This window comes from Anas acuta, chromosome W (genome assembly GCF_963932015.1).
Source record: "Anas acuta chromosome W, bAnaAcu1.1, whole genome shotgun sequence".
Taxonomy (NCBI): domain Eukaryota; kingdom Metazoa; phylum Chordata; class Aves; order Anseriformes; family Anatidae; genus Anas; species Anas acuta.
In genome coordinates, this window is record NC_089016.1 from 27,836,105 (window position 1) to 27,863,853 (window position 27,749).

A 27,749-nucleotide genomic window follows, 5' to 3' on the forward strand; every position below is an offset into this window, starting at 1 on the left:
AGAAACAGCCCTGCAAACACCAAAGTCAGGGATGAAGGAGGGGGAGATGCTCCAGGCACCAGAGCTGAAGTTCCCCTGCAGCCTGTGGAGAGAACCATGGTGGAACAGGTTGTCCCCCTGTAGCCTATGGGCACCACATCAGAGCAGATTTCCACACTGCAGCCTGTGGAGAACCCCTGCTGGATTATACTCCAGGCTGGACCTATAGTCTCTGGAGAGGAGGCCATATAGGACCAGGTGACCTGGCAGGAGCTGCTACATGTAGGGGACCCATGTTGGAGCAGTTTGCTCTTGATGGATGGACCCCATGGCATGGACCCATATTTGGAGCAGTTCTTGAAGAGCTGCTGCCTGTGGGAAGCCCACACAGAATCAGCTCAGGAAAGACTGTGTCCCGTGGGAAGGATCCCACATTGGAGCAGGGGAAGAGAATGACTTTGAACAAAGCATTATGGACTGACTGCAACCTCAATTCTCCCACACCACTCAGAGAAAGGAATTACAAGAGGGTGGATGAAAGGAAGGTGTGGTTTTGTTTTTTTGTATATTTCTCACTGCTCTAGCCTGTTAGCAATAAGTAATAAATTTTATTTATCTTCCTATGCTGAGTCTGTTTTGCCCATGAAGATAATTGTTGAGTGATCTCCTTGTCCTCATCGCAACCCTTGACCCTTGAGCCCTTTTCATCATGTTTTCTCTCCCTCTCCTTTTGGGGGGGGGGGGAGAGCAGTTGTGGTGGAGCTCAGCTACACAGCTGAGTAAAACCACCCCAGGGTCACAAAATTGAGGTGAATTAGCTTCTACCTGTCACAAGGCTGCATTGTGACAGGTCAACCTAGAGGCTTACACATAAAGCCTTGTCAACAGGGGCCTCTGAAATCAGCTTCTATTTATACCTCTGAAGGCTGCCAACACCAACAACTCACAGAACTGAAGCATCTGAGCATACACCCACTATAATAGAGAAAAAAATAGAATTAACATGACTACAGCTTCCTTTCTAGAGGAAAGGCAAGTGCAGATACTTCAATCAAGAAAATGCATCATCATGATAGTCATGTCAGACAGCCATTTTCATCTCTATTTTACAGTAAGATGAGAGAACTGGTTGTGTTCAGAAGCCTAAGATTATCATTGTCTCATGGGCTCACAAATACACCCCCCCCAACTTCTATTTGGGTGGTTACAACCAAACCCCTTTGGGGAAAAAAAAAAAAAAAAAAAAAAAAAGACTTCTACCCCCAAAAGGAAGAAAACTTAAGCCCTAAGGATGTTCCTATTTAACCCTGAATTCCCAACATAAAAAGGAGCTATTTATTCTCTTTTATTTATTATGTTAACTCAAACAATAACTTATAGCACTGGCCTTCATAGTTGCTAGCAAGTTTACCCAGTAAAACTAAAACAGGAACACAAGCACCTTATTATTATGGTTAATGAGGTCTCATAACTAAGAGATCTTTTTAGTTCCAAATTAGAACTAAGCTGACAGTCAGTTTTAATAACAATAGATATTAAGACTATTTAAATGATCAACTAAGCTCTTTTCTGTACACCGAGGCCACTTCCAGTAATCTACAACTGAATCCTAACACATATGCGCTTCATCAAACACATAATGAATGCACTTAAAGTTACCTTAACACTTAATTTAAAAATAATAAAGGGAATAAAAATCCAAGCTAACTTTAAATCAATAAGAACAGCTTGGAATTGAGTCAATGGTCAGGCTAAATTGGCTAGTTAATCTAAATACTTATTTATCTGAACACCCTCCGCCAGAACCCCCTCCCCCAAAAAACCACACACACACAAGAACAGCAAGGATGTTTCTGGCATATATGCTCTAGATGAGACAATAAGATGAAGTAAACGTGGAGAAAATAGATCAAAAACGGACATTTCCCAATGATGAATAAATCCAGCTCAGCGAGTCAGACAAAAGGGAAGACACTACCAAGTGTTCAATGCATGATACTTCTCAATTGTTTCCCCCTTCTCCCCCGAGAACACCGGAACACAAAAGACTCAAACGTTGCCTGGTTCAGTTAAAAAATAGAAATAAATATGCAAGCAGGATGCCAAGCTGGAGCTGTGGAGACCAGTGCACTCCCGGCCAGGCCCAGATCTCACACCAACCTCTGAATCACGATCGATACATCAACCGCTGCGAAGCCCCATACGACCCCCTCGTTCCCAGCGAGGGCTACAGAAGCCTCATCGTATTGTTTCCTTTGTCTGCCCTGTTGAGTGGGGAAGGACCACCAGTCCAGACCGCGGCCTTCCTTCACAGCAACTGCCACGCCAGGAACCGAGAGGGAGAAGGCCACACCATAGCAAGCGAGAGACTCCCACCTCTCGTCTCGTGGAAAGCAGCGGAAACGCTGCGAGAAAGCTTAAAGTACCCCCGATATCACTCCTCTACGCACACTACCACCGCCCTAACAGCTCTTAAGAACCAAGCCCATTATTTCCCCCTCCCCCCCCCCTCCCATTCTTCAGTGCTCGCATACCTGCTACGGGGGGCGGGGGAACAGGAATGGGCGGGGCGGGGCGGGGCGAAGCGAGAACCCTTACAGCGGACGTTTTGTAGGCGCCGCAGATGGCTCCGGACCGTTCCTAGGGGGGCGGTGGACGAGGTGCAGAGCTAGCAGCGCTACTACCACCCTTTCTATCCGCAGTAGGGATACGTAAGAAGAGCTGTGATGCACAAGAGTTAGATGAAAAGAAGAAAGGCAGGCGAAACAAAGAGAGAATTAGGGAGGAAAGAAAAAGCCGAACCGACTGGTTCGCCTCCTCCTAGCTGCTGCTAGGGCCTGTACGCCCACACGCGGAAACAACTAGGGGGAGGTAGGGCGCATGCGAAGTAGCTTGTGGTACTATTACAGCCACCCGCAGTCATCAAACCCTATACCTCGGGGACTATACAGTAATGGACAGGGAGTTTGTGCGTAATCAGAGAGTCTGCTCTTCCAAGGGGAGAAAAGCCCGTGTGCCTTCAACAGCTCAACCTTATCATAAGAATAGGGTATTGGGTAGGGCTATTGATTCGTTGGCTGATGTCTACTTACACTTCCGTACTTAAACAAATGTTAAGGTACTAGCTGGCTACCTTTTTTTTTTTTTTTTTCCTTTTTAAATAGGCTGACTTAACAAATTACTTGCAGTGATAAACCAGTCTAAAACTGGGGTAATCCTGTGCTTGGTGATTTTGTGGATTGTTTTTCTGTGAGATTACAGTGTAAATAAATTATATTTTCTGTTACTTTTGTTGATTTAAATTCTTAACTTTTGAGTATTTACTATAGAGAGTCATTTGCTTTTAGTAAATAAAGATATCAGCTTGAGACATGTTTTCTGGACAGCTGAAGTAGGAAAAGATTTGTGGTATATGCTAAAGCCCACATAGCACAAATTTGCTGTATGGTTTGCCTGAAGGTTTGCTGACTTTTTCAGCCTCGTCTTTTAACTCAGTGCTTACATTTTGAGGGCTTGCTATTATTTATTGGCTGCTATTATTTATTGGCTGTGACCACCTATAGCCATAGGATGAACTTGAAATCCAAACTTTGATTTGTATTTGCAAACTTGTATGTCCATGAGCCTAAAAATTAAGCGTTTCTATACTTTTCCATGTCCAAAGTTCAGATCAGGCTTCAACAATGACTTAGATACAATAGGCTGTCTACCATAGACATAAATCTTCCAGGATGTTGATTACCCTGACCTGGATAGGTAAAAGACAGAAAGAAAGGTTATATTTCTATGGAGAGATGAAGTTGGAAGGTTGTGCAAGCATGGAGCACACTTGAAGAGGAAAAATAAATCAAAGAATTAAACTTATTTCAGACTTTCTGCTCACTCTAGGAGTAGAAAAGGGTAATTTATAGTTTTAAAATGCTGTTAGTAGGTATAGGATAATGATTACTTTGTCATAATAAATTAAAGGCAATTAATATTTTAAGGTAGTATTTCTGGGAAATGGAAGATAAATATACCATGTTTGTGTGAATATATTCATCTTAGGAATAGAAGATCTGTAAAATTTAAAGCTGCTTTAGATAAATGGTCTAAATAGTTCAGCTTTGCTTAAATGCAGTTTCTACCACATTGTATTGATACTCTGAGGCTACAGTGTATTAGGATACACATTTATGGGTCTCTCTAAACCTTAAGAAAACAGCTAGAATCGGAAGGTATGGCTTTATAGGAAATACACCACTGAAATCATTAGAAAAAATATTTTTGCCTGACATACCTTGTAATGCTGACCTTGTCAGAGGGATGACTCCTGAGACCCAAAAGCTTCTATCAGAGACAAAACTTTCAGGTAAATGGTGTGGGATTATTCTGGGTTGTGCCTGCGTGCATGAGGGGAAGTGTCTGGGGTGCCTGCGAGCACAGTGGGTGGGGTCCTGGGTTCCTGGGCGGGACGCTTTGACACTATATAAGATAATGTCACGCAGTAATAAATTGGCTTACGGCACCGAATGCTGGTCGTTGTGTCCGTTTGTCTCCGGGGTTTTGGTCGGGTTATCCGACATATGGTGACCCCGACGTGATACGATTCCCAACGTGAAACCGGTTGGCGCGAGTTAGGCGTGGTGCGTACATGTTAGGTACGCGGGTGGCCATGGGGCCTGGAGTCGATGAGGTGGTGAGTACTGTTAAATCCTTGGCCAAGGAAGTAGGGATAACACTACGAAAGAAGGACGTACGGTCCCTCTTGTTCTGGGCGACACGCCGGAATCTGGCAGAGTCTCCTGTCCATTGCTTGAGACAGACCGTTTTAGAAACGGTGGGACGGGATTTATTTGATAGCGCCTGCATCGGGAACAAAGAGGCGCTGACTTTATTACTGACGTATGGGTCGGTGCGAGCGGTTTTGGAAAAGGTAGCCAACGTGACATGCCTGTGGGCTGCTGTGCACCACATGCTTTCGTCTGATGGGGACGGTGAGGATAAGCGGGCTCTTATGGAGCTGCCGGTAAATAACAATCTAAAGGAGGGCTCAGGGCAGGTGAAGGAGGAGGCTTGATCGGGAGATGAAAATAATGTGGAGCAGGAGAAAGAAGAAGGTGGGAACCCCCTTGTGGCCCCCCTGCGAGTTTGGTTGGATCATGAAAAAATAGCAGTGCCTAGTGCTCCCCCGGCAGAAGGGAACACGGTACATATTTCATCGGACGGGTCCTTTTGGGGGGTAAATAAGAAGGGCTCCCTTATCCTATTCCCTGCCGGGGGTCCTGAAGGGGTAGGGGTGGCATCTGGGCAGGCGCCAGCGTTTTCAGGCTCCCTCCGGTGGCCGCTGTATGCCCCTCCGGCGTTTGACCCTGGAGAGCGGGAGGGGGGGCAAGCACGGGTGGAGTCTTTTTTGGAGAAGCCCCTACCATCGTCCGTGTGTTGCGTTCCCGTTCCGTTGGGTGCTGTGCCCCGAGAGAGAGAACGAGTGGATAGTGATAGTTCAACAGATGAGGAATCTCGGGATCCTAGACAGGCTGCCTCGCGGCAGCCGATGCACATCTGCGAGGAGGTGCAGAAGGCAAGAGAAAAATGGACTATTAGTGCGAGAGAATGTCTTCTCTCGGGTTGTGAAATAACGCCAAGTCCTGTGCGGATAGGGTGCTATCCTGTTTTCGCAGGGTCTCAGGGACATCAGTGGCAGCCGGTAGACTATAAGATGCTTCTACAGTTAAAAAAGGCTGTACAGGAGGGTGGATTCTCTAGCCCACAGACACAGGTTTTGTTGGATGCGGTGGCTTTGCAAGGGCCCCTGATGTTTGACTGGTGGCAGGTTGCCCGAGCCTGCCTGACGGCAGCGCAGGTGCCCATATTTGAGTCTTTGCTGGAAGAGGAAGGCGAAGCCTTAATGGCTCGTGCATGGGCGAACCCCCAGGATCCTTTACATGGTTTGCCTGGGGAAGCGCTGTTGGGACGAGGGCGGTGGAATACTCCGCAGGAACAATTATTGCTGCCGCCACCTGTGCTTATTGCCGCCGCCGATTTGGGCCGCAGAGCATTAGAGCGGATGAATGCTGTAGTCAGCCCAACTCCCAGTTATCTGCATATTTGGCAAAAACCTGAGGAACATTTTGGGCGCTTTGCAGACAGGGTGCAGACAGCTGTGGCAAGCAGTAATTTACCACCGGAAGCACAAGATGTTGTTTTGAGGGAATGCTTAAGAACGGGAGCTCTGCCTGAATTCAAGGCCGCTCTTGCAGCGCTTCCGGCTTCAGCAAGCGCGGGCGAGCTGATCGCTCGTGACTGTGCGTTTGGCGAGGCTCAGGAGATGCAACCTCTTGCTGCTGCCCTCAGCGAGCAGATGATGGGAGTCACGTTTGCCCTCCAGATGCATCCTGGTGGTTGTTTTCACTGCGGACAGCATGGTCACGTAGCTTGTGAATGTCCCAAGAAAAGGGAACCTGTGGTCGAAGACAGCCGTGTTCGTTGTTGGGTGTGTGGGCGGTCTGGCCACCGCACTCGGGAGTGCTCACAACGCAAAGGGGAAGTGAAAGAGGAAAAAATGGGGGGGCAGTCGGGAGACGCCAACGCCGGGACGAAAAGGGACCCGCCGTCTCAGCCACAAGCGTGGGTCCCAACCCCCATCGAGCAGGGGTGGACAAGTCCGCCGTCCAGTCTCGGGCCGGAAAACGATTGGTACAGGGAGCTATTATTATTCTACATCAGGGCCAGCTGCAGCGCCTACTGCTTTTTGGCTATGTGTCTGTGCCCCGCGTTGCGTTTCCACAATGGGATGAACTCCTTGCCCTCGCTATAGAGTGGGCTCGAACGAAGCGACTCCTGCTTGTCCTCGCCTTGTGCCCTGCAGTGTACGGGGGCTACTGGCAGGAGTATGCTGTGGGTTACCGGACCGCTCCGCTATTTCCAACGCCATACGCTTACAACCTACGGTCTGCTGAGCCAGTACCCAACGGGACACTTCGTGGACTGTTCCTGCCTGCTGCTTGCCAGGGAAGGAAGCTGACTACCATCCGTATCAATGCCACTGTGCAGGCAGGTATCAATCTGACACATGAAACACACTTGTCATCGGACGGCACCATGCATGCGACAGAGGACGGAAAAGAAGCCGTTCTGCCGGGGACGCAATTGTGCGGAAGACAAAATAAAAGAAGAGCAGCGTGACGCAGAACAGAATTGGCTGGGGGCAACTCTTGAGGGGCTAGGCCTTCATCTAGAAGGATGGCTTAAATCGCTTTTGCAAACAATATTGCTACTAGTAATAGTATTCATTGTGATAGGGCTAGTATATGCATGTATTAAAGCAAAAATAGCTAGAAGCAGTGTAATGAATCGCAGCAAGCTGACCATTCTCACCAAAAATCATGAAGGGTTCTCATTATCACCACCTGTTCCTGGGACAGATTCTCATCCCTAAGTAGTTATGATTAAATCAAGCTTAGCGTAATGGGTTAAAGGGGGTGCGTTGCTGCATAAAGAGGGGGGAGATGTGGGATTATTCTGGGTTGTGCCTGCGTGCACGAGGGGAAGTGTCTGGGGTGCCTGCGAGCACAGTGGGTGGGGTCCTGGGTTCCTGGGCAGGACGCTTTGACACTATATAAGATAATGTCACGCAGTAATAAATTGGCTTACGGCACCGAATGCTGGTCGTTGTGTCCGTTTGTCTCCGGGGTTTTGGTCGGGTTATCCGACAAATGGAACTATACTCTGATGAAGTATAGCATGCTTTGCTTAAGTATAAGGCACTAATAAGGGATTTCCAACACAAAAAGGCAGCATACAGAGGATGAAAGCAGAGACAAGCTACAAAGGAAGAATTGAGACGTTGTCCAGGTATATAGGGATGGTATCAGGAAAGTTAAAGCTCAGTTTGAGACTTGTAAGGAATATGAAGAGCAACAGCAACTTCCACTATTGCATTAATAGTAAAAGGCTGAACAGGGAAAATAGGGGACTGCTACTGAATGGGGTGGATTATTTAGTGATAGCAGACATACTGATAAGGACAAGGTACTTGCTGCATAAATTTCAAGAAGTATGTGCATAAAAACAGTAAAGCTGTATAGAGTTCAATTGAAGTTGAGCTTTTCCCAAATTGATTGAGAAAAGTTTGTTAAAATTGTTTTTCACAAATGTATCTTTGAAAACATGTTCTATAAAGATGTCAGTAAGCCTTCCTATTCTGTATTCACTCAAAAATTTGTTGCTTTTCAAACCCTCCATTGTAATAATTATTACCATTATCTAGTTGTACCTAGGAATAGCAGATGTATCTAGGATCACATTATGCAAAGTAGTATACTTTGATGAGCCTCCTTTCCCCCTCTGTCAGATTGCTCCCCATCTATCTCTAAAAACATCTCTGCCAAAATATTTTGTGGATGCTGCACTTTATCCCAAGACTCTTCAAAGTGACCCCATCCTTCATGAGGAGCTTGCACTTTCAGGGGGAATACCCAGATGCTCAGAACTGTGCTCCACACCCTGTCACCTTGGGATTCCCAAACTAGGCATTTCCTGCCTTCCTTACCTTCCAAAGCACAGGTGAGAACATGCCTCCACTCTCAAACAAGACACAAAATACTACCAGGAATGACAGCTGTAAGATGGTGGAAGGTGTATATGTCTTCTCTAACTACTAATTTAAAATAAGGATGTTCACCTCAGAAGACTCATTTAAAATCTTCTCTCCTTGACTAAGGTTTCCTACTTCCTCAGAAGCATGGCTAACTTACAGCCCAATGCTACTGGACAAACCAAGGTGAGGTATAAAACCACTCCCTTCTTTTGAAGCTGTGGTTTTGAAGGGTAGAAGTATCCTTTTCCTTTCATCATTGCTCCTTGGGTTACCTATTGAGGTTACCCAAGAAACAATCTCCTTTTTTTAGTTTCATGATGTTCCATTTGTTGTGTAAGAAAAGTAGCTTGTATGAAACTCAGAGTATTCTTGACAGTCCCAGGATCTTATAAGATTAAGTACTCTCTAAAATAGGGTCTACAGTCAGCTTCTTATGACTGAGTCAAATAAAATGCGTAGCCATTACTTTATTTTGACATTTTTTTCTTTAGTTATGTTGGGGTTTGGTCTTGAAGGAGAGTATGGCCAGTCATTTGGCAGTCAAGTTAATAATCATTAGAATCATTAAGGTTGGAAAAGACCTCCAAGATCATCTGGTCCAACCATTTCCCTACCACCAATGTCACCCACTAAACCATGTCCCTAAGCACCAAGTCCAACCTTTTCTTAAACGCTCTCAGGGACGATGATGGTACCACCTCCTTGGGCAACCTGTTCCAATGTCTGACTACTCTTTTCGAAAAGAAATGTCTCCTCATTTCCAACCTAAACCTCCCCAGCTCAACTTGAGGCCATTCCCTGTAGTCACAGAATCACAGAATCACAGAATTTCTAGGTTGGAAGAGACCTCAAGATCATCAAGTCCATACCTCTGACCTAACGCTAACAGTCCCCACTAAACCATATCCCTAAGCTCTACATCTAAACGCCTTTTAAAGACTTCCAGGGATGGTGACTCCACCACTTCCCTGGGCAGCCCATTCCAATGCCTCACAATTGTCTCGGTAAAGAAGTTCTTCCTAATATCCAACCTAAACCTCCTCTGGCGCAACTTTAGCCCATTCCCCCTCATCCTGTCACCGGGCACGTGGGAGAACAGACCAACCCCCACCTCTCTACAACCTGCTTTAAGGTATCTGTAGAGAGTGATAAGATAAGGTCACCCCTGAGCCTCCTCTTCTCCAGGCTGAACAATCCCAGCTCCCTCAGCCGCTCCTCGTAGGACTTGTTCTCCAGGCCCCTCACCAGCTTCGTCACCCTTCTCTGGACTCACCTGAGCACCTCCATGTCCTTCTTGTAGCGAGGGGCCCAAAACTGAACACAGTACTCAAGGTGCGGCCTCATATGAGGAGGCTGCTGCCACTGCTGACAACGTCATTCCCCATGTGTTTTCATATTGCTTTGTGATTGGCTGGCAGCCATTTCTCGACACATACCCATGTGTTCTAAGATCTCCCCCTGACTGGCTGCCTGGTCTATTTGGACCAGGAAGTGCTCGGATATAAAATATATACATTTACATACAATATATACATATATAGAAATATATATGTACAAATATGTATAAACATTTCATTTAGACATAGATACACTATGAAATTTATGAAAAATTTGATTGGGTTATAGAGAAAATTTCTGATCATTTACATCAGCTGTTTGAACCTGGTGATTAGGCTTGGCTTCTTCCTGAAGCTGTCCGTATGCATGACTCTATATTCGGCATTAAACTAGGACGATACTTAGTGTCTTTGCTAACTATATTGCATTGTGCAAATTAACTAAAGCAAGAAGTCTTGGGCCCCTTACCAAGGTCAGTCTCCTAATAAGAGTGTGAGCCTATCTTAAGAAACTGGTAGAAACTGGTCCTGCCAGAGCCAAGCAGCAACTGAGTCTGCGCAAACATGAGATCAACTAGCGGTGACGAGGAAGAGTCATCAGTCTTCCTCCCCACAACCCCTGACAACCACCACCAGAATACACTGCGCAAGCACAGATGGGAGTTTATGGAAATGACTCCTTGGAACTAATTTTAATACGAAGCGGGGACGGGTTATGAATATGTATAGGCGTATTGGGAAACTTCATGCATATGTAACTCTTTACTGCATATAACCAAGGCAAGTTGCCACATCAGGTGCACACGACTTTGGTGGGACTACCCCCCATGCTGTCCAGCGCTGAATAAACATACCTACTTTACTATCTTACTAATTGTGGAGTCCATTTTCCACAAATCACATAAAGTGGCCATTTAGCTTATGTAGTGGCCACCACTGATTGCAATACTTAATGAAAGTCCTCTTGCTTTCTGTGCCCCCAGTTCTCACAATATCCTTCCAATGTGCCAATATGCAGCCGAGGGCTTCTTTAAAACGTCTTTGTTTTGGATATTACCCATTTGTCCTGGTTTTAGCTGGGATAGAGTTGGTTTTCCTCCTAGTAGCTGGTAGGGTGCTATGTTTTGGATTTAGGATGAGAAGAATGCTGATAACACACTGATGTTTTGGTTGTTGCAGAGCAGTGCTTACACCAAGCCAAGGACATCTCAGCCGAAGAAAAATTTGGAGTGGATATTAGCCAACTCCACATAAATGCAGATAGCTACTGCGGATTATGCAGGACAGTTCTCTGTTCACACACCAAAATACCAATTGTTATATAATCTTTGCAATGTCTCCATAGCCCTGTTATAAATGAGGTCTCAACTCAATCTGAGTTTTGTAATATTTATAAAACAAATATTTCTAAAAGGTATAAAAGGCAAGTAAACAGCGCTGGGTGTGCAGGGAGTCTACGCTCCACCAACACGCACACACAAACATCAAACATTCTAAATATATAGAACATCACTTTTACATACTAAACTCAAGTATGCCTATACATATGTACAATCAGAAAAGGTAACAAACAATCTTTTAAGTTCCATAACTTAACAGTCTCCATTTTCCATTCTTTTTGAACAATATGTCTCGCTCCAAGTTGTCAGGCAACTCGGTCTTCAGGCCTTATGTATCCTGTTCTTCCCGGATCGAAGAAAAGCATATCCATCTCCTTTTCAAGGCCAATAGGCCTGGGTCAAAAGGCACGTTAAGGTCACCAGGGGGCGTAATAGCAAAAGCCTTCGATGGCTGTAGCAGCAGAGGGGCCGATGGCGTAGCAGTCGGATCAGTAAAGGAGCCCGCAGCTCCCTCACTGGCAAGCCACACGCTTCTGACTGTGGTCCCACAGGGCTCTTTAAGGCCTCAGAGACTGCTCTCCAGGTGCCAAGCAATCCCACTGCAACCTTGTCGTTTTTAGTTGCAGAGTCCCACACCTTGACCTCAGTTTGGTCCCATATTTCAGGCTTATAAACTGTCCCATTGTTAATAAGGAGAATAAGCTGTAAGGTTACCAGGACAGTCTTTGTTTCTATGGATGTATGATTCCTCATAATGCGCAACTGCTTACCAGTGAGAGGCAGTTGTGTGCTGATTCAAAGATCGAAGCCGAAATTCCTTTAAGTGGTATATTCTTTATTGCAGCGCTGGATGCACGGGGGATCTCTCCACCTATCGTGCATACCCAAAGCGGAAAGCAGTCTTGAATTTATACAATCAATCTATCAATATTCTACAAGCACCTATACATATGCATTACCTATCCCCGCCTTCCCTCGCTTCTCATGCTAATTAGCCTTTTGGCACCTTGCGCCTGCGTAGAGCCTCCCAAGAATTGTGGGCAGGGGTCTTTGGGACGTGGGCAGGGGTCTTTGGGAGGAAGACCCCGAGTCTTCCTCACAGTGTACTTTTCACCTTTGGTCAGGAATCTGCTGAATTGGCACGTTTCTTAATTGCGAGAGCTGGTTGTTGCCAATTCTTCCGTTTGTTGTATCTTTATAATGAATTCCAATGTCCAGTTTTGAGATTTATAGTCCTTACATTTGTTTCTCTGTCCGTCTGCCGCTTCCTTATCATGAGTTCCAGTGTCTTGTTTCGAGATATACAGTCCATGTCTGGGGATTGTCCTTGCCTCCCCAATACCTCCTTAATCAGTGCGCAGGTCCGCTTCTCTCAGCTTGAGCTTCTTTCCAGCTCCGGTGCACCCATTTCCAGCGACTTTCTGTACAAGCTTCTCTGAGCAGTTTGCTGAGTTTGGCCGAACCGATCTTCACGAGGCAATCAAAGTGCCTGTTCCCATCCTGGTCTCCATTCTGCCAGCCTGTTCCTCTTCACTTCTTTTTCCTGCTTCTTTATTGATGTAACTTCATCGTGCTGCCTTTCTTTTTATCTTGAGGGCAGGCTCCCCTCTTATACCCTTCTCTCCACAGCAGTTCTTTTCCAAACAACTTTTCATTGGTCAAACAACTTTGAATGTAACAACAACAGCAAACACCCAGAAACATCCATGCCTTAACGGCTGGGGAACAAGAAACCAGAGACTGCATGGAGTCTCCTGAATCACCCTTCTTTGTTCCCTCTAAACTCTTTTATATTCCTGATGACCTGGTCGTTAAGAGTCTAATGTTATCTCAACCACGGGGCTTTCCAACCCCCATGGCCACATTCCCAAATCTCCCCCTTCTTTATTAATATCAACCATTTTCTGGACACGAATTACCACTCCATATATAACAGCCCCAACTATTATGCTCTCTCCTACCCCTCTAACTGATGCTGTTACTGTGTTTACAGATGGATCAGGAAAGATGCAACATGCTGTTGTTGTGTGGCAGTAAGTACAATGGCAATCTGATGTGCAAGTAGTAATGGGGTCTCCACAAGTTGTGGAACTTGCTGCCATAACCAGAGCCTTCCAACAATTTCATGATGTGAGGAATGTTTTAACAATTCCAATTCGTGTCCATAAATTTGTGTGCATAAAGAATAATTCTGTTTGAATCCTGTCTGCCTCTGGGCCCTGCACTGGCAATTTAATTCTTGAACCACAGATGCAGTGTGCCCCAGTCTCCCCCTCATTCCAGTCAATTTATCACGTCTTCAGAAAACACTCCTTAAATTTATGAACCTGTTTGCTTTTGTTATTCCTGACTTCTAGTTCTAACAGTTACAGTTTTTTTTTCTGTCTTCTTCGAGATTGATTTAACACTGCTATAGATGTTATATAGATGACTGTGAATAGCTGGGAAAGAATGTTTTAATTGCTCGTGAGTCGTCAAGCTGTTTGGGAGTTTCAGAACAACTGATAATAACTGGTGACTGCTGGTGACTGTTATGAGATACTATGTGGATCCTTGGTATCTGGCCAGGGGGGGCCAAGAGATTAAGAGGAAGGAAAAAGAAGCTGAAGGACGGTTGGGAGACAAGACCTGCAGAGAGTGTACAGAGAGTGTTCCATAAACTTGGAATAGTGCCGAGTGAGTACAAAGGGTGAGAGGAAGACTACGAGCCTTCAGCATGAAAGACCCCTAGAGACCCCCAGAGGAGACTGATGCGCATACTCCAGTAGGAGGGACTGGACCCCGGAAGCTAATTATAATAATCTATTTTTTTAGAAGTAGTAATGAATATGTATTAGTCTAGGTGCATAAAAATCAGCTGCTTGATGTAACTGGTGTGCGTCCTGGTGGAGCGGAGACTCCCGGTGCACCCAGCGCTGTTTGCTTACCTCTATTCCTTTATATTCTTTTAATAAATCCTATTTTTTTATTTAATCCTAATTTGAATCCTGAGCCATTTATAACAATGACAAACAACTGAATGTAATAATGGATTCTTTATATGTTGCAGGACTCACACAAAGGATCGATGGAGTATTCCTGAAAGAAGTGGATAATCCACTTTTGTTCACTCAATTGAAACAGCTGTGGTATTATGTCTCCCATCATATTATCCCCTATTTCATTACCCATGTGAGATCCCACACTGCATTACCAGGACCAATCACAGAAGGAAATAATAAGGCAGAAGAGATGACTGTAGCTTTGGCAGCTCCTCAGCTATTCGAAAAAGCCAAATTATCACATCATCTTTTTCATCAAAATCGGAGAGCATTACAAAAACAATTTCATTTAACAAAACAGCAGGCTATCCTGTCGAGATTTCCAAGCTCTTACACCTCTACCAGTTGTTGGTGACTTGCGGAAAGCTGACTCCACAATCAGTAAGATTGTAAAGCCTACTTTACAATGTTTATTCAGCGCTGGGCAGCACAGGGGGTAGTCCCACCAAAGTCGTGCACACCTAACACGGCAACTTGCCATGGTTATACATGCATGCAGTAAAGAGTTACATATGCATGAAGTTTCCCAATACGCCTATACATATGCATAACCTGTCCCTGCTTAGTATTTGTCCTGGTTTCAGTTAGAACAGAGTTAATTTTCTTCCTAGTAGCTGGTAGAATGCTATGTTTTGGCTTAGGATGAGAAGAGTGCTGATAACACCCCAATGTTTTAATTGTTGCAGAGCAGTGCTTATACTAAGCCAAGGACATCTCAGCTTCTTGCTCTGTCCTGCCAACGGGCAGGCTGGGGGTGCAGTAAGAGCTGGGAGGGGACAGACCCAGGACAGGTGACTCAAACTAGCCAAAGGGGTATTCCATACCATCTGACGTCATGCTAAACAATATATAGGGGTGGCTAGCCGGGGGGAGGGGGCCGGACTGCTCGGGGTTAGGCTGGGCATTGGTCAGCGGGTGGTGAGCAATTGCATTGCGCATCACTTGTTTGTACATATTATTAGTAGTAGTACTATTATCATCACTGTATTATTATTATTATTATTATTATTATCGTTATTATTATTTTCCTGTCTTATTAAACTGTCTTTATCTCAACTCATGGGCTTCACTTTCCATTTTTCTCCCCCATCCCAGAGAAGGAGGGGGGAGGGTGAGCGAACGGCTGCGTGGTGTTTAGCTGCCAGCCGGGTTAAACCACGACAGTCTTTTTGGCGCTCAACGTGGGGCTCGAAAGGTTGAGATAACGGCAGATCTGACCAGAGTGTGTTAAACTAAAATTGGTATAAGTATTAGACCTGCTTAATAGCCACTTGTCATAATGCTGATTGCTTTAATCTCAACTCTGCTGCGCCTGTTTTCCAAATTGAGTATTATAGCACATTATTTTCCGTATGTGCTCTCTGTCATGTTGTTTATCCACTCCGGGCCCTGGTTTCAGACCATTATGCTACTCTGTGTTGTAACAGTGGCTTATGAGACGATGAGATATCTGGTCATGACTCTAACTTGGTATTTGTACTCAGTAACATCGTCGACTCTGTATTTTGGAAACTGTATCTTGGAAACTATTAGCAATTATACCTGTTGCCTTTTTTCATTAGGGAGTCAATCTGTGGAGGGGAAAGGGGAAGATATTTTTTCTTACTTGATCACTCTCCCTTTCTCCTTCACCACCCTCTTGTGGGAATAGAAATGTTGTTTTTTCAGAGTTACATTGTTTAGAAGGAGGGAATGTGGTACTGAGATATGCTTACAGTGATAAGAAAGTTTAGCAGGCGACCTAGTAAAATGCAGACAACCAGACTCCTTAGGACAATTAAGTGAAAATCACGGTGTCAAGTCAAGTCAGATAAGTGAAGAAACATTACCACTTCAAACAGTAAAAATGTCAAAAGAAATTTGAAATTTAACAGGCCGGCAACTGAAGGCCATGCATTGTTTGTGAAGCATCAGATAGATTGTGAACCTGGATTACCCACTCAGTGGGGAAACAGGGGAGGGTCCTGCCATCAAAAGGTATATAAACTGTGTTTTGGAACTAGTAGATGCGCTCTCTCCTGCTTGTGGGGCGCCCGCCATTGCAATCGCGAATAAATTACTACTTCACTGAGATCCTCGCCTGAGCCTAAGTTATTGGCTACGGAGTGTTTCTCACAATTTGGGGGCTCGTCCGGGATCCAGTCACCTACTGGGGAGCTCCACCGCCGCAGCAGCAGGAAGGCATGCCCCGCTGATTTCAGCGGTCCTGTGCATCGACGGTGGCGGTTCTGCGGAAAGCTGACAGAGGGCCCGAGACTGGTTAAAGAGGCAGGATCCGTGAAGTAGTGGGGAAAGGAAGAAGGTAGGCACTCCGGGTTTTTAAGAATCGATCCGGTAACTCTGTGCACAGACCAAGGTAAGAAATATTAAGTATTGCCTTGGGGGTCGGGTATCTGGTGTATGGTAAGCCCTTGCACGGGGAAGTGCTGGCACTACACCAGGGGAATCTGGTGTACGGTAATCCTTGCACGGGGAAGTGCTTGGAAGTACACCAGGGAATCTGGTAAACTCAGGTGTGCGGTAACGCTGGCACGGGGAAGTGCTTGGCGGTACACCCCCATCTTTCAGTACGTTGGTGTGTGGTACACTGCAGAAGGGAAATTTCTGTAGCACATACTGGCGAGGGTTAGGAAAGATGGGAAGTACGAGTTCCAGGGAATCTGGTAAACTCATAGGTGTGCGGTAACGCTGGCACAGGGAAGTGCTTGGCGGTACACCCCCATTTTTCAGTACGTTGGTGTGTGGTACACTGCAGAAGGGAAATTTCTGTAGCACATACGGGCGAGGGTTAGGAAAAATGGGAAGATATGAGTTCCAGGGGACAGGGAGATATCCCTGGGGGAGTGCCTACTAATAGTTCTTCCTGAAGAATTATAAGAGATTGGAAACATAATCCCAAAATTAGAGGGATTGTAAAAGAAAAATAATTAAAAAAAAAAAAGGTTAAATATTGTGTATCAGTCTGGACAAAAGAACCAATTAAGGAAACAGCAGTATTTTGGCCAAAATACGGGTCTGATGAAAATTCAGGCTTTAAATTTATGTGTAAACAAGAAGATTCCTTTTTCAGAGAAGGAGCCAAGTTATGCTCCCTATAATCTTAATATTGAACTGGTGGCAGCAGCAGTCACTCCAGGAAGGGAGACAGGGACTGTAATTAACACTGTCCCTAAAAAAGTATCGTACCCTAGGCTCCGGCAAGAATTAGAACAAGGTAGAAGATATACTGAGAATTTTGCCTTCCCTGATACTAACAGTACTAACACTAACTGTGTATCCTCTTAGGTGAACTACCCCCTCCTCCTTACCAGCAGAGAGGTTAAGACTTTTAAGAAGGAGAGGAAGTCTTTATTCGAGGACCCCAACAGCCTAGTTGAACAATTAGACCAGTTCCTACGACCTGATTTATACTCTTGGGGGGAGGGAATTATGTCTATAAGTATGTTGTTTACAGGGAAAGAAATGGGAATGATCAGGAGGAGAGCTGCTATACAAGAATGGGAAAGAGCTCATCCTCCAGGACCAGGGGTAATACCGGCAGGGCAGAAATACCCACTTGCCAATCCTGGCTGGAATAATAATAGTGTGCAACACAGAAATCATATGAGAGACTTGGGGTCAGAACGAGAAAGTACTTGGGGATGAGACCTGAGAACCCAGTATCCCAAGGGCTCTTGAAAGTTCATTGTGTGATTAAAGCCTGGCAAAATACGCAGAAAATGCTTCAGAAGGTGGGGGGATGTAGTGAACTGACTGGGGGACCCTCCTGCGGGAGGCCCTGGAGGCGTGTGTCCGGAGGGGAGATAAGAAGGAAAAAAAAAAAAAAAGAGAGTGAAACTAATGGTATTGACAGTGCAGCAGGTAGTGAGGCAGAGAGTTGGAGAAAGAGGAAGAAAATCTTCGGGGGAGTCAGGGCCAGGATGGAAAGGAGAGGAAGAGAGATGAAGGAATGGCAGACAAAGAAGGCTGCCTGTGTTGTGGCCTGAGTCCTAGCAGAGACAGGCTTTGATAAGATGTTTTAAGTGTGGCCAGGCTGGCCACTTCGAATAGGAATATCTGGAGTGGAAGAAGGAAGAAAGAAGGAAAATTGGATGAAATATGCTATATTGATATGTTGTTTATCTTGGAGGGAAAAGGTATGGAATTAAGTTGGACCCTGACTGAGCCTTTGGTGCTGGTATTAGAAAAGTACAGGCTGGAGAAAGATAAAGGAAGTATTAAAAGGGTTGCTGAAGGTGTTAAAGGTGTGGCATGTAGTATTTAACAGAGCTGTTTGAAGTTGAATGAGCAGGGAAAGGTGATGTAGGCATTATCTAAGTAACAGTCTAGAAGTTTTGGTATATTTGCTGTGGTGTTTGGTCAGTTTCCTAAGCATCGGGAGGGGGACAGGAGGGGGGAACAGCCTGCTCCACCAGGGGCCTCTCCAGCGGCCGCAGGGGGGCTTCGGCTCCAGCGCCTGGAGCGCCTCCTCCCCCTCCTTCTGCACTGACTTTGGTGTCTGCGGGGGGGGGTTTCTCGCTCTCCCAACTGCTGTTGAGCAGCAGGTTTTTGTTTGTTTCTTTGTTTGTTTGTTTTCGTGGATGTGCTCTCACAGAGGCAGGGACTGTATTGCTCATGGCTTGGCTCTGGGCAGCAGTGGGCCCCTTTGGGGCCAGATGAAATTGTCCCTTACCTGCCACGGGGAGGCTTCTGGGTTTTTCTCACGGGGGCTGCCACTGCAGTTTCCCACCCCCACACCTCTCACACCCCCCGAACCTTGCCATCAAACCCAATACACTGGGGAACAGCTAGGTCATTACTGACTTGTAAAGTATCAGGGATTAAATTAACTAATGAAACCCTAAAAAGTGATGGGGGCAGAAGGGGCTGGGATAACAGTGCCACTTTTGGGGGATACCAAGCTGAGACTAGGGGATAAAATGATCACTGGACAATTATTGTATGTACCCAAGGCAGGGACTAACTTGTTGGGAAGGGATTTGATGATTAAATTGGGCATTCAAATAGTAAATTGTTAGACTGGAATAACAGTGTTATTAATGGAGTGCTCTCAGGCCCTGAGAGCAAACATATATTCACCTCTGACTGGAAAGACCCTGAAATGGGGGTGGAAGCAACAATATAGGTGGACAATTTTACCTCAGGGGTTTACAGGGCCACCTATCTATTTGGGTAAGTTCTAAAAAGGTTTTGGAGCAATTACAACCTCCCAAGGAGGTATTAATGTTAACAAATATGTGGATTGTTTTCTATTGTCAGGACAGGAGAAAAGAGTTGTGAAGAAAGCTACTAACAAGCTATTAAACTTTCTGGGAAAGCAGGGCTCGGGAGTATTGAAAAATAAATTACAATATGGAGAAAGAGAAGTCAGGTATTTAAGGCATCTAATGTCTGAAGGAAAACAAAGAATAAATGCAGAGAGGATTCAGGGAATTGTTGAAAATTAAGAAAGAACTAAAAAGTTTTAAAAGAAAGATTTTTTTTAAGGAATCAGGAGCCATGAAGTCTGAAGGAAAATCGATACTCCCTGATGGGAGAGAAATGCTGAATAAAGTGATAATGAGGCAAATATTAACTGTTTTACATCAGAAGAGTCATTGGGAGGTGCAAGCAATGTGCGATGTTGTGCTAAGAAAGTATGTCTGTGTAGGAATATACACTTTAGGGAAGCACATATGCAGAGGATGTACCATATGTCAAAAGGTAAATAAAAAGGTCTTCTGTAACCCATCTAGAGGGGGACGGGAGCCAGGGCTTTGACCTTTCCAAAGTATACAGGTAAACTTTACTGAGTTACTTGTCTGTCCTAATTGACCACGTGACTGGATGGGTGTAAAGCTTTACTGCAAGGGTTAAAGCAGGCCTTAGAGATTGAGTGGGATTTTCACAGCCCCTGGCACCCCTCCTCTTCTGGGAAGGTGGAGCTAATGAATCAGACATTAAAGAAGCAATTAACTAAACTAGTGTTAGAAACCCAACTTCCTTGGGTAAAATGCTTACTCCTACAGGTTTAAACAGCACCAAGAAAGGATATAGGAATTTCACCATATGAGATGCTGTTCAGATTGCCCTATCTGGGCAGAAGGGATGAGATACCACAATTCAAAACAAGAGAGTTTTCTTAAGAACTGTATTCTGGGGTTGTCCTCTTCTTTGTCATTTCTCAGGACCTGTGGGTTGTTGGCTCAAACCCCACCTTTGGAATTCCCCATTCACCACCATCACCCAGGAAACCAGGTCCTGATTCGGACCTGGAAAGAGTCAACTCTGGCCTGAATGGGAAGGACAATTACTAACCACTGAAACAGCCATAAGAACTGCGGAAAAAGGTTGGACTCACTATACTCGAGTGAAGGTATCCGTCGATGCTAGTACCTGGGAAGCTGTTCCTACAAAAGACTTGTTGGAAGTTGAAATCAAAGAGAAAAATCTCATAGTGGACTCTGAGCAGGATAAGAGCTTACAATTGTAAACTAACCTTTTATTTTCACAGGTAACTAACAACTGTGACTTGTGATTGAGAGAAAGGACAGACCTATAGCGAATTGCAGTGCTCCCAAGGGGGGGTTGTTATAGTAGTAGTGTACATCTTATTTTTTGTATCGATAATTATTTGGAAACCTAAGGTTTAAAAATAATGACAGGGAAAAATCGATTACTAATTTTGTTTTTAGTGATTCTAGGCCTCAGAGAAGACCTCGGTCAATTGGTAACTTGGAAAAGGCATGACCAGATAATAGCAAAAACGGGATAGCCCATCAAAATATGGGTGACTGTGACAGAGGGTTATGTACCATAAGCCGTCACGTTTGATGCTTGTGAGGCGTTAGCTTGGGGAGATTTAAATGCCCAACGACAATTGACCAGAGAGAACAAATAACTGGGAGAGACCCAACAGCCAGATTGAGAATAGCTGTATGGAAACGATACTCTGCCATCAGAGAAAGGTAGAAACTCAAGGAGAAAACAGGAGAGAAAACAGGAGGCCCTCTGAAATGTGGCAGTTCAAACATTTGAGATTCAAACAGGGTATGGGGATGTGAATGCCTGGATAGAATGGGTCAAATATACCATCCAGAGTCTCAACCGTAGTTACTGCTATGCTTGTGCCTCGGGATGACCGATTGCCCAGATAGTGCCCTTCCCATGGGGGTGGACCAAAGACTCCAAGGGATGTGATGTATGATTGCATTGTACCAAGAAAAGACTGCCTGGGGAAATGAGGCCTGTAAGTCTCTCTTTGCTGTTTCTTGCATGATAACAATATCACGGTTCCCCCAGCATTCTCTACAGCTATAGGTAACCATATAGCTTGCCTCTCACGGCAGGGTGTGAGTGCTACCTGGCATCTGGGAGAATTTGCCTTGTGCTACCAAGGACTTGATGGGAAACTGCTCAAGACTAGAGATCCCCAGGGCAGATCTCTGGTGGTACTGTGGAGGGAAGATCTTACGGTCCACCCTACCATCTAATTGGGAAGGCACTTGTGCACTTGTTCAATTAGCTATACCCTTCACCCTGGCATTTGAAAGAGAAACATCACAAATACCCAGAAGAAGTAAAAGAGGCTTAGGAATATCATTTGATGATAGAGTATACATAGATTCTATTGGGGTACCTAGAGGAGTTCCAGATGAACATAAAGCCAGAAATCAAATTGCTGCAGGGTTTGAGTCACTGTTCTGGTGGGTAACAATCAATAAAAATGTGGATTGGATTAATTATTTCTATTATAATCAGCAGAGATTCATCAATTATACCAAGGATGCGATGAGAGGAATCACTGAACAACTAGATGCCATCAGCAAAATGGCTTGGGAAAACAGGATAGCATTAGATATGATGCTCGCAGAGGAAGGAGGTGTGTTTGTGTGTGTAATACTGAGCAACCATTGTTGCACTCTTATACCCAAAAATAGTGTCCCAGATGGCTCAGTAACAAGAGCATTGCAAGGGCTTACCACCCTTGCCAGTGAATTGGCAGAAAAAAAAAAAGTAGGCATATTTGCAACATTGATCGTAGTTGTAGGAGTTTTGACAGCCATTGGTTGCTGCATTATCCTCTGTGTAAGAGGACTAGTACAGTGGTTAACTGAAACCGCACTATTGAAACAAATGACCATGGAGCTACCACCTTACTCAGATAAGGAGATAATGAGGAGATGGAAAGCAAAGAAAGCAAAGAAGAAGAAGTCTATCAAATTACACCTTAGAGAAAGGTTTTGCAAAAATCAACAGTTTATAAAAAAAGAAAAGGGGGGAATTGTGGGAATAGAAATGTTGTTTTTTCAGAGTTACATTGTTTAGAAGGAGGGAATGTGGTACTGAGATATGCTTACAGTGATAAGAAAGTTTAGCAGGCGACCTAGTAAAATGCAGACAACCAGACTCCTTAGGACAATTAAGTGAAAATCACGGTGTCAAGTCAAGTCAGATAAGTGATGAAACATTACCACTTCAAGCAGTAAAAATGTCAAAAGAAATTTGAAATTTAACAGGCCGGCAACTGAAGGCCATGCATTGTTTGTGAAGCATCAGATAGATTGTGAACCTGGATTACCCACTCAGTGGGGAAACAGGGGAGGGTCCTGCCATCAAAAGGTATATAAACTGTGTTTTGGAACTAGTAGATGCGCTCTCTCCTGCTTGTGGGGCGCCCGCCATTGCAATCGCGAATAAATTACTACTTCACTGAGATCCTCGCCTGAGCCTAAGTTATTGGCTACGGAGTGTTTCTCACACTCTTATCCTCCGAGCTTGTTACAATAGCTCTCCAAGATATTGAATATCCTTGGGATACTCAGACCAGCATAGTCTTGTTGTTATGCCTCCTGAATGTGCTTCAGGATTTGCTTAAAGTTAAACAACTACTTAGGAAACTCATCCGGAGATCTGCCCGGAGGCAGTATAGTTGTGGGTGGTAGGGAGTATGGGAGGATATGGGCAGGCATCTAGAGCAGTTGGCACCCCCCAATGTTTTGGAAATTCACCCCTGAACAACTGCAAAATCCTAAAAAACTGGCAGAATGCTTGAAAAAAAGGTGTCATGACTCTGGCAGTTCCAAAGTAACACAAATCATTGTAACGTGCTGGGGCCTGGCTCATGCCTATCGAGCTGCCATTGATACTGCTATCAACTTAGTGACAGACCCTGCGGCCACTCCAAGCCCTGTGACAGATCCAACGGCCACTGTGACCCCTACGGTGGACTCGGCAGCCGCTCCAGATCCGGTTCCTGCAGCCGCTCCAGATCCGGTTCCTGCAGCCGCTCCAGTCCCAGCTCCTGCAGCCGCTCCAGTTCCAGCTCCTGCAGCCGCTCCAGTCCCAGCTCCTGCAGCCGCTCCAGTTACAGCTCCTGCAGCTGCTCCAGCTCCAGCTCCTGCAGCCGCTCCAGTCCCAGTTCCTGCAGTCGCTCCAGTTCCAGCTCCGGCCGCTACTTCAGTCCCAGTTCCTGCAACTGCTCCAGTCCCAGCTCCTGAAGCTGCTCCAGCTCCAGCTCCTGAAGCCGCTCCAGCTCCAGCTCCTACTGCTGCTCCAGTCCCAGCTCCTGCAACTGCTCCAGCTCCAGCTCCAGCTCCTGTAGCCGCTACAGCTCCGGTTCCTGCAACTGCTCCAGCTCCTGCAGCCGCTCCAGCTCCTGTGGCCGTGTCAGAGAAACGAGCTGTAGCAGTGCAAGTTGACCCTGCAGAGGGTATTCCAATCCCTGTAACGGGGTCAGAGAAACGAGCTGTAGCAGTGCAAGCTGCCCCTGCAGAGGGTATTCCAATCCCTGTAATGGGGTCAGAGAAACGAGCTGTAGCAGTGCAAGTTGACCCTGCAGAGGGTATTCCAATCCCTGTAATGGGGTCAGAGAAACGAGCTGTAGCAGTGCAAGTTGACCCTGCAGAGGGTATTCCAACCCGTGTAACGGGGTCAGAGAAACGAGCTGTAGCAGTGCAAGCTGCCCCTGCAGAGGGTATTCCAACCCCTGTGGCAGACCCTGTAACAAAGTCAGAGAAACGAGCAGTAGCAGTGCAAGCTGCCCCTGTAGAGAAGGTGAAAATATGGTATAGAAATTCAAGTCGTTTAGAACGCAGAGAGTCTTCTGCCAATCCAGGTAAGGCTTCTGCCAAAACTAAGTATAGAGATGACGAAGATGATGACGACGCTGGGCCATCAAGGATTCAGGAGGAGGAAGATGAGGATGCCGAAAAAGCAACAGTAACTACCCGAAGCCTAAACGAGCGCGAGCTACGAGATGTGCGAAAAGATTTTGGTCGCTGTATAGGTGAGCAGCTTGTCACCTGGCTGCTCCGGTGCTGGGACTCTGGAGCCAATTGTGTGGAATTAGACGGCAGGGAAGCCAGACGGTTGGGATCCCTTGCTCGAGACGCCGGCATTGACAAAGCAATTGCAGATGGAGCACAATCTAACAGCCTCTGGAGGCGTCTCCTCTCAGCTGTGAGGGAAAGGTATCCCTTCAAGGAAGATATTTTATGTCTACCAGGCAAGTGGACCACTATGGAGAAGGGAATCCAGTACCTGAGGGAATTAGCCGTACGGGAAGTGATTTATGAGGATCCAGACCAGAGACAAACATCCAAAGATCCAGATGAAGTCAAGTGTACACGACCCATGTGGCGGAAGTTTGTACGGAGTGCACCATCATCATATGCCAGCTCATTGGCAATAATGGCCTGGAAAGAGGATGAGGAACCCACAGTGGATGAAGCGGCTAAACAACTCCGGCAGTACGAAGAAAGTCTCTCCTCTTCCTTACAGGCCTGCGTCTCAGCTGTGGAGAAACTTTCTGAAAAGGTTCACCAACTTGAAGAGAATCTATTGTCCTCCCCACCTGAACCAACCAGTGCCCACCGACCAAAAGAGAACACTTGGGAGAAACTTTCTGAAAAGGTTCACCAACTTGAAGAGAGATTATTCTCCTCCGCACCTGTACAAAGCAGTGTCTCAGCTGTCAGGGGTAGGCGTTCACCCACACAAGGAAGACGATATGGTGGGTACTCACCCCGTGCCACCCTGTGGTTTTACTTACGAGACCATGGAGAGGACATGAGAAAATGGGATGGAAAATCTACCGCGACCCTAGAGGCACGGGTACGTGAGTTGCAAAAGAAAACAATCAGGAAAAAAGGATTCTCCGAAAAGTTTGCTGCTCCAACTTCCAGCAGACAATCCTTCAAACACAGAAACGAAGAAGATTCTGACCAGGATTAGGGGGGCCCTGCCTCCAGCCAGGGGGAGGAAAGGGACAATCGAGTTTATTGGACTGTGTGGATTCGATGGCCTGGCACATCACGCGCACAGAAGTATAAGGCTTTAGTAGACACCGGTGCACAATGTACTATAATGCCATCGAGCTATAAAGGACCAGAGCCCATCTATATTTGTGGAGTGACAGGAGGATCTCAGCAGTTGACTGTATTGGAGGCTGAAGTGAGTCTGACTGGGAATGAGTGGGAAAAGCACCGTATTGTGACTGGCCCGGATGCTCCATGTATCCTTGGCATAGACTATCTTAGAAGAGGATATTGCAAGGACCCAAAAGGGTTCCGGTGGGCTTTTGGTATAGCTGCCTTAGAGACAGAGGGCATTAAACAATTATCTACCTTGCCTGGTCTCTCAGAGGACCCCTCTGTTGTGGGGTTGCTGAGGGTCGAAGAACAGCAAGTGCCAATCGCCACCACAACTGTGCACCGGCGGCAATATCGCACTAACCGAGACTCCCTGATCCCCATCCATAAGCTAATTCGTCAATTGGAGAGCCAAGGAGTGATCAGCAAGACCCATTCACCTTTCAATAGCCCCATATGGCCAGTGCGAAAGTCTAATGGCGAGTGGAGACTAACAGTGGACTATCGTGGCCTGAACGAAGTCACGCCACCACTGAGTGCTGCAGTGCCGGACATGCTGGAACTTCAGTATGAACTTGAATCGAGGGCAGCCAAGTGGTACGCCACAATTGATATCGCTAATGCATTTTTCTCCATCCCTCTAGCAGCAGAGTGCAGGCCACAATTTGCCTTCACTTGGAGGGGAGTCCAATATACTTGGAATAGGCTGCCCCAGGGGTGGAAACACAGCCCTACCATTTGCCATGGGCTGATCCAGTCTGCGCTAGAGCAGGGGGAAGCTCCTGAACACCTGCAGTACATCGATGACATTATTGTGTGGGGTGACACAGCAGAGGAAGTTTTCGAGAAAGGGAAGAAAATAGTCCAAATCCTTCTGAAAGCCGGTTTTGCCATAAAACAGAATAAAGTCAAAGGACCTGCACGAGAGATACAGTTTTTAGGAATAAAATGGCAAGATGGACGTCGTCAAATTCCAATGGATGTGATCAACAAAATAACAGCTATGTCTCCACCAACTAACAAAAAAGAAACACAGACTTTCCTAGGTGTTGTGGGGTTTTGGAGAATGCACATCCCAAATTACAGTCTGATTGTAAACCCGCTCTACCAAGTAACCCGTAAGAAGAATGAGTTTGAATGGGGCCCTGAACAGCGACAAGCCTTTGAACAAATCAAGCAGGAAATAGTTCATGCAGTAGCCCTTGGGCCAGTTCGAACAGGACCAGATGTAAAGAATGTGCTCTACACTGCAGCCGGGGAGAACGGCCCCACCTGGAGCCTCTGGCAGAAAGAACCTGGGGAAACTCGAGGTCGGCCCCTGGGGTTTTGGAGTCGGGGATACAGAGGATCTGAGGCCCGCTATACTCCAACTGAAAAGGAGATATTGGCAGCATATGAAGGAGTTCGATCTGCTTCGGAGGTGGTCGGTACTGAAGCGCAGCTCCTCCTAGCACCCCGATTGCCGGTACTAGGCTGGATGTTCAAGGGAAGGGTCCCCTCTACGCATCATGCAACTGATGCTACATGGAGCAAGTGGGTTGCACTAATTACTCAGCGGGCTCGAATAGGAAACCCCAGTCGCCCAGGAATATTGGAAGTGATCATGGACTGGCCAGAAGGCAAATACTTTGGGATATCATCAGAGGAGGAGGTGGGTCGTGCTGAAGAAGCCCCACTGTACAACCAGTTGCCAGAGAATGAAAAGAAATATGCCCTGTTCACTGATGGGTCCTGTCGTATTGTGGGGAAGCATCGGAGATGGAAGGCTGCTGTATGGAGTCCTACGCGACGAGTTGCAGAAGTTGCTGAGGGAGAAGGTGAATCGAGTCAGTTTGCAGAAGTGAAAGCCATTCAGCTGGCTTTAGACATTGCTGAACGAGAAAAATGGCCAGTTCTCTATCTCTACACCGATTCATGGATGGTAGCAAATGCCCTGTGGGGATGGTTACAGCAATGGAAGCAAAACAACTGGCAGCGTAGGGGCAAACCCATCTGGGCTGCTGCATTGTGGCAAGATATTGCTGCTCGGGTAGAGAACCTGGCTGTGAAAGTACGCCACGTAGATGCTCATGTGCCCAAGAATCGGGCTACTGAAGAACATCAAAACAACCAGCAGGTGGATC

The 27,749-nt window shown here is 46.0% G+C and overlaps 1 protein-coding gene across 11 annotated transcripts in view; it reads right to left on the reverse strand.

Annotated features, from left to right (window-relative positions):
- The window catches only part of DYM (dymeclin), a 432,971-nt gene that overhangs the window by 298,928 nt on the left and 106,294 nt on the right, over positions 1–27,749 (reverse strand). The gene's annotated exons all lie outside the window — the stretch shown is intronic.